This window comes from Terrapene carolina, unplaced genomic scaffold, assembly GCF_002925995.2.
Source record: "Terrapene carolina triunguis isolate 2854851 unplaced genomic scaffold, T_m_triunguis-2.0 Scaffold42, whole genome shotgun sequence".
NCBI classification, from domain to species: Eukaryota; Metazoa; Chordata; order Testudines; family Emydidae; genus Terrapene; species Terrapene triunguis.
Window position 1 is genome coordinate 12,993,646 of NW_020664393.1, and position 7,529 is coordinate 13,001,174.

Sequence of the window (7,529 nt, forward strand, 5' to 3'; positions counted from 1 at the left end):
GATTCAGACTGTCCAGGCTGCCTTGGCAACTTATGAGGGTTTACCGTATAAACACTGTAAGCGGTTGTACTGTTAGTGTGAATAAGAACCATAAGAACATAAGACCCATACTGGGTCAGACCAATGGTCCATCTAGCCCAGTATCCAGTCTCTGGCAATGGCCAGTGCCAGATGCTTGACGGATTGAACAGAACAGTCTGAGTCGTCCATCCCCTGTCTTCCAGGCCCATCTTCTGGCAGTTGCTGGTTTAGGGACACCTGGAGCATGGGGTTGCCTCCGGACCTTGTTGACTAATAGCCATTGATGGAGCTATCCTTCAGTGGACCTGTGGAATTTTTGGGTAACTCTGCATGCTCTTCAAACCAAGAATTCACTACAATGGACCAGCACAGGGTCCCTCTTTATCTCACGTGCTTCCTTTGAACGTCAGTACTCAAAACTTCCGAGTTAAGACAAAACGATACACCTTTGAGCTCCTCATGGACCTCAGTATCCAAAAGGCGGAAGAGGAGGGAAGTTGTCTGGACATTTGAGGAATCCAGAATCAGGCGCATTATAAAACTTCTGATGATAACTACCGGTGTTGAATAAAAAATCACCCTGTCATTCAATAACATGTTCCTAGTTCTGATGACGGGGGAAAGCAGCAGTTATTTCCATCATTAGAAGGGAACATGCATAGGTCCGATGTTCAGAAAGAAATAAAATTTACATTTTCATCACTGGATCTGTTAGCACTAAACAAATAGCCTGCCAAAACGAAAATAGGCTTTACTGCTGTGCAACATTCAAGTTTGTGTTGCGCAGAACATAGCACGTCACCTTTGTAAGAAAGGGATACAATACTCTGATTAGTCTGGAGATGTAACTTCGAAATTGTTGTCGAATAGCCGGGATTTGGCGCAAATGAGTATGTCTGTGTGGAAAGTATATTATTATAATTATACTGTACCTACAGTGCTGGTGATGTAATCCTCCTTATAATCCTCCCTGGCTTTCTGCAAGTGTGGAAGCATTTTTTTTAACTAGATCAGTTTATTTTCCCTGGAATAAATTGTAATTCACCCTGAGTGAACCTTTCAGAAATGGAGCTGAAAAGAAGCTTTTGATTTAGGCGCTGCTTTGTGTTTGAGAGACACGTTTGAAGTTTGGTGTGATGTTAAGATGAGAGTTTCTTAACAATCCTTTCCATGAAATCGCAAAAAGCTGAGTCAAAATCATTCTCTCTCTCTTAAGTAATACGTGTGAGTGTGTCTGTGTAGCGATATAGATCAGAAAACATATAATACAAAAATAATAGGACCCTGCTCAGAAAGCTAATGCGAGCTTCTAGTTTAGAGCCGAATAATTTTTAATAGATGGTAATGAAAATTATTCCGGCAAAGTCAGGTCTTCTTTTGTAAAAAATTTTCTTCAAGCGTGATCTATGTAAGATCTAATTAATTAACATGTTCCTCTGTTTTCTATTCATTTATCTTCAGGAACGTTAGAGATTTTTCGGGATGGAAACTTCTCATAAGGTTAGACTTTACCACATGACACTTCTTGGAAAAAAGGTTACTAGTAATTGTTTCAGAGATGCAAAATGTTATAACAACTGTCAGGTCCTTTAAAGGCTAACAAATACCTTTGTGAAATAATGCACAATGCCTTGCTTTAGATAATCATTAAACAGAGCAGAAGAAAAGGGGACCAACTCAGGCAAAAAACACATGCTCATAATTTTATTTAATTTAATAAAAGCGACAAATCAGGTTTAAAAACCATGCATAGTTTGGAAATGCGGTTTGACTAAAGGCGCTAAAGTTAGAAAGATTGAAGCGCGTGGCATTTGACTCTCATTTCAAGCAAATTATCATCGTGATGTATTCTTCTTAGCTCTCAGCAGCAGTAGCACCAGTAATCCTTAACATCCTCTTTCGGGTGCCTTCCTGGATTTAGGCTTTGTCTGTCTCAACTGTTTTAAGGGGAAAATACTGGTAATGAATGAAAAACGGTGGAGCAAAAATAATGAACATTCAGAGGTACTAATGAAGCACTAATAACCCCTGTGCAAATCACAGACACGACCTCCTAGACTGTGCCAACGCATTAGTAGTGGTGCGAAGTTAACTGAAGATACAGGGTCAGAAATACTTTTAAATACATACAGTGCAAGCCTCAATGGATTATTCTCGCGGGATGGTTACATCAGTACCTCGGTCAGTCCTTACTTAGGCTTGTGAGAGAAAATATTATACTGACGTAGTTTGAGTCCCAATAATTACACACAATTTCCTCCATCCCTGTGAATTTTAAGGGTTTTTTTTATTCCCTTGCATTTTTGTCATATGTTTTTCCTATCGGTCCCTATTCCGGTGCAAATGACTCCTTTCCCTGATAAGCACAGGTTTGCTGGGGGTGGTGTCTACAGCCTGACCTTCGGCAATGCTTTCAATGGTACTGCCCTGCCCATGGCCTGTCATCCTGCCTATGAGATATATCCCACTCAAAGAGGTCACCAGCTCTTCTATCCTCACTTTCAATCAGCTTCCTTAAAAAAACAAAAAGCACCGTAGCATTGAGAGTGACTGTGGAACGAAGGAGACCCCGAAAGCTAAAGAAAGCACAAAAGAGCGAACAAGGATCGCGTGTGAATCTGGCATAAATCCGCTTCTTCATCAGCATCATAACAATATATGTGGCTATCTCAACGTCCAAAGCCATTTTTTCACGTGCAGGAGATTTTGCTAGTCACACAGATGGAGGGCGATTTTCTCCTTCATTGCTTTCAGTTCCTCTTGCAGTGTTTGTGTTTTCTTCTGAAAAGATCAACACACATCTTTCGTCTGATCGTATCCAAAGAGAACAATTAATCAAAAGCCGGTCTAGGGTGTTAATATGCCGGAATGAGCTCTGCAAAGGTTACCGTGTAAAGAATTCTTGTTAACTGCAGAAAGGACTAGCAAAGATAAGTCAGGACAGAGAAAGGTGTGCCAAGTTTCCTGCTTTTCAAAGATCTACAAGGCAGTCAGAAGACGTATATTTAAGTCTAGTGACTGCCTACTCCAAAAGGTGGCTCCTAATAATTAAAATTCAGGATAACTTTAGATTGGACTAATTTACCTATTGGCTTAATTCAATATTTGCAAAGAGGGAAAAAATTAAATTAAATTAAAACCTACGAATTGTAGTTTGCCTGTAATTCTTCAGCCACTTCGGTGTATTTCTCTTGGATTTCCTTGATCTGAATCCCTAATGCTGCATTTCCGTTTTAAGGGCCTTAATCTGTAGCACCAGAAGAGTGCAATGCGAAATCACCGATCTGTTCACTCCTGCCATAAAATCCTGGCCTCACTGAAGTTACAGGCAAAATTCCCATGGATTTAACGGGGCCAGGCTTTGAGCCTTGGAATCTTGTCTTTTATCTCCCACAAGTATCCCAAGAACTGAAATGGTTTTGGACAGAAATGAGAAAAGTTTCCATTGCGACCACAGATTTCAAATTTAATAAAGCTGCATCATACTGAAATAAAAATCCTCTGCAAAATGAATCTCACCTGCAAGGAAGAGGTTGAGACCAATGTAAACACCTGCTCAATATGAACAGTTTGTGCTGCACTGAATCCTGCATGTCTGCATCCCACATATTCTATGCTAGAACTGGGCACACCCTCTTTGTATCAAACATACACTTAATATAAATGTACCTAAGACACGGGGAAATTGAATATGTTCCTAGCTGCCCAAAATATGTGGAAATCAAAAGAAAATGCATTGACTTGAAATTCGGTATTGCATTTCTGTCTGTTGCAAAAGTTTTACTGGGAGGAGGTGGGGGTAAATAAAGTGAAAGAGTCTCTGGGGCCCAGAAATGAAAATCCTTTGAAATAATAAATTATTGTGTTGGAGGTTTGCAGCTTGATTGATTTTAAATGTGGGTTAGGGAGGAGGTTTGGACTTTGTACCCTGACCCTACCTGTCAAAGGGATCTAGAGATCTGTAAGTCAATGACTTTTAATAACACCCCATTCTCTGACACTTACCTTAGTATTTGTCCTTATTCTGGAAATTAAAGTGTGAACTTCACTAGTAACTGCTACTTGAATGTGTTTTTCGCAGCTTAATAAATCTACCCCGAATGGCACCTAGTCTCCACCCCAAGGAGCTGTCTGTCTTTAGAAGTGTCACCTTCTTCCAAACAAGACATTTTCTATTGCAAACTAATTGTCCTCTAACCCCGTCAGTCATTTTTTCAGATGATCTGAACCGACCTACACGTTGATTTCAGACGTGGGAATTAATAAGTAGCCGAAGTTATATAAAATATTATTCGTGTATGCTTTCTACCGGTTTGACATGGGGTCATATATAGAGACACCACTCCTCCAGTCCACCTCCCTCTCTGCAAATATAGCCTAAAAGACCACCATTACTGGAAAATATATCAGAGGACTGTCACATTACCTAACTTTGTGAAATCAGAACAAAGGGTTGCATTAGAAGTGACATAACATAAGCTGGAAGGGGTTTTCAAATCCACTTACACTTCTTTTGCAGTTCCCTATTTCTTCCCTGAAACGTCTCACATTCTCGGCATGTTTTGTGGAAGGTTGATTAAAGTCAAGAAATCTGGTTTTGTACCACTCGTCTATTTCCTGGGGGGAAATTAAACAGAATATGGCAAACATGAATGTTTATAGTCAGCTATAAAAGGAAATATGTGTTTCAGTTATTTTATTAATACATAAATATATTTAAAGTAATGGGAATATTGCCATCTATTGTATGGAGGGCTATAGATAAGTGTAAGTAAATAAGCAAAATTTGCTTGTAATGTTAAAATTAATCTTGCAATGTACAGCCATTGAAAGTAGACTCTCCCTCCATGCATTTCTATGCCTTTGTGGGATGTGTAGTAGGAGAAATATTTCTCTTATGAAGATATCTGTCTATTTTACGGATGTTTGTTTCTAGAGATGGCATAGTAAATATATTAAACATGTTTGTCATGAACAAGGATTTTTTTTATCAGCAAAGGCTGACAGATAATTTCATTTTGCAGATCCGATGAAGTATAATTTTACCTGCAGGTTCTTGGCTGCAATTCCTTCAGACTCCATCTGAATGTCCCTCAGAGCAGAAGCCAGGTCTAGGATTGAGCAGGAGACATCAACACACGCTGAAGCACTGTAGCTCTGTTTCATCAAATCTTCGATTTCCTGTTCTGACAGAAACACACACACAGAGTACATGGTAAATAATACGATACTTCTGCAGAGCTTCCAGAACAGAAAGATTGGAAAGTGATGTTTAAAACAAATAGACGTACAAAACTCTAAATCTAACCTCAGTGTACTCTCTGCAGGAATGCAATTTCAGCCTCCAGATTATCCAGCTGTTTCTCCAGGGAGATGCGAGCTGAAGTGGCAGCCTCCCCATCCTTCAATTAACTAAATACATAAATAGGCATACATATAAAATAAAGATCTAGCAACGGATTTCACATTTAACACCAATACTAGCTTTTCGAACTCCACTCTGTAGGTATAGAATGGTTTCTTCTGATTGCACAGCACACTCTGAAATAAAACGTATGTGACAGAATGGCTGAACAGATGAAATAATCTTCATAAACAATTTTCTCTCTCTCCCTCCACCCCCTTTCTCTCCTTTGCCATTTTGTGTCGCCAGGACGGCTGGCTTCGGGTCGCACTAATATCCGGATGAGAATGATCCCAAATCGGGGTATTGTTTCAGTGCACGATAGGATCAGTGCAGAATATAGTTTGCATTCCATGCAACTGCAACTGCTTTTCTTAATTATAAACTCAGTCCTACAGGGCTAAAAGCTTCAATGTTTCTCTCCGCTTTCTTCCTCCCTTCAAAGGCACCATTATAGGGCTTCTTTATGGACTGCAGCTGGTCGGCCACAGCTTACTTGGCAGCCACTGCTAATAGGTTTTTCAAGGACTGATGAATCCTTTGATACCCAAGCCGCGGGAAAAGCAGTGGTGCAGTATGTGGCCTGTGACATACTGAGGGATGGGTGGGCCCCACTTTCTCTCCAGTGGTGATGGTGCAGTCAGGATGGCGCAAAGCACTGTAGTGTCCTTTGTATATGGGAGGGGTGGCTTTCTGTGTGGTCCTGTGTGTGTTGTAGCTGTGGTGTATCAACTGTCCTGTGGCATGTTCTTGTGTGGTGTTGCACCCTATAGTACGGTGTGAAGAAGCACTGTTGTGTGGTGACCGGGTATATTTTCCTGGGCATTTTACACGATGGCATTCTGTGGTGCATTGCTGTGGGTGTGGCACCATTGTGACATGTTGTTGTGTGGGTGGGACACACAGGCATGGTATAGTATGGTCCTGTGTGGAGCACTTTGCTGCTGTCCTGCCTGGGTGTGGAGCACCCTTATATATATTACTGTAGTGCATAGGAGCCAGAGTCATGGACCAAGAACACTGACCCCATTGTGCTAGTGTAACACCGACAGACCCCAGTCCACCAGGGGCGGGATCGAACCTTGCAGGGGTCTCTGGAGCTTCGTGCATGAGCAGCTACGGCATGAGCTAAAAGCCAACTGCCTGTTAGCTAAGGCTGTAGAGCAGACACCTGTTTCTCTCCCCACCCCTCCCAGCAGAGGGGACAGAACACTACACCCAGGAGGTGTGTGGGTTACTCTAGGTGCTGAACAAACACGCAACAAACAGACACGCCCTGTTCCAAATGGCTCACAATCTATGCACAGTATAAGAAGGACAACAGGTGGATACAGACAGACAGATGGGGGAAGGACGGTGTGGTTTGCTGTGGTGCTCCCCAGTGGCTGTGGCAAGCTAGTGTGTTCTGCTACAGCAGGCTAGGCTGTAGAGTAGGGTTATTGCCCTTTGCCCTTTCCTAAGGTCCGCGGCTCTGCACAGGTCCAGCAGCTGTTCTCGATACAGATCTCTCAGGCCACCGCAGGGCTTTGAGCTCGGTCTCCAGCAGTTTGCTTCCTTGCTCCAAGTCTCTTACCTAGAAGCAAAAGAAGAATCAATCAACCAGAGCATCCACCCCCTGACCGGCTCCACACACACTGGATCCTCAAACACCCGCCACAATACACCCAATGGAGCTGCGAGAACCAGCTTCCCACCCGCCCCGCGCATACCGAGCTCCCAAACCCAGAGTCTCCAACACCACCGCCACTCCTGCCCCCCACACCTGCCCTCTTCGCATTACAGCTCCCCATACAACCCGGCTCCTCGCTTGCGCCCATCTCCCTTCCTATGCGATCTGCGGAGAGGCGGGCTGGTGATCCTGGCTGCAGACGGAACAGTTATTTCTCGATCCTGCAACGTGTCAACGGCAGGGCCAAGCTTTCTCATGCTCCCTGTGACTCCAGCCATGCTGCGAGCCTGCAGTAGCCCCGAGTTGAGGGGGTCCGTGCGCCTTTGCGCTGTACTTGGCCATGATCAGGAGCATGATCAGCTGGCGTTTATCTTTTTTCCAGGTGCTCGGGAATTCTTGGTTTACTGCTGTGGCCGCCTCCAGATCCCCACGCAT

The 7,529-nt window shown here is 43.0% G+C and overlaps 1 pseudogene; it reads right to left on the reverse strand.

The window, feature by feature from the left end:
* Positions 1-2,340: 2,340 nt before the first annotated feature.
* On the reverse strand, positions 2,341-7,529 carry LOC112105568 (annotated as a pseudogene).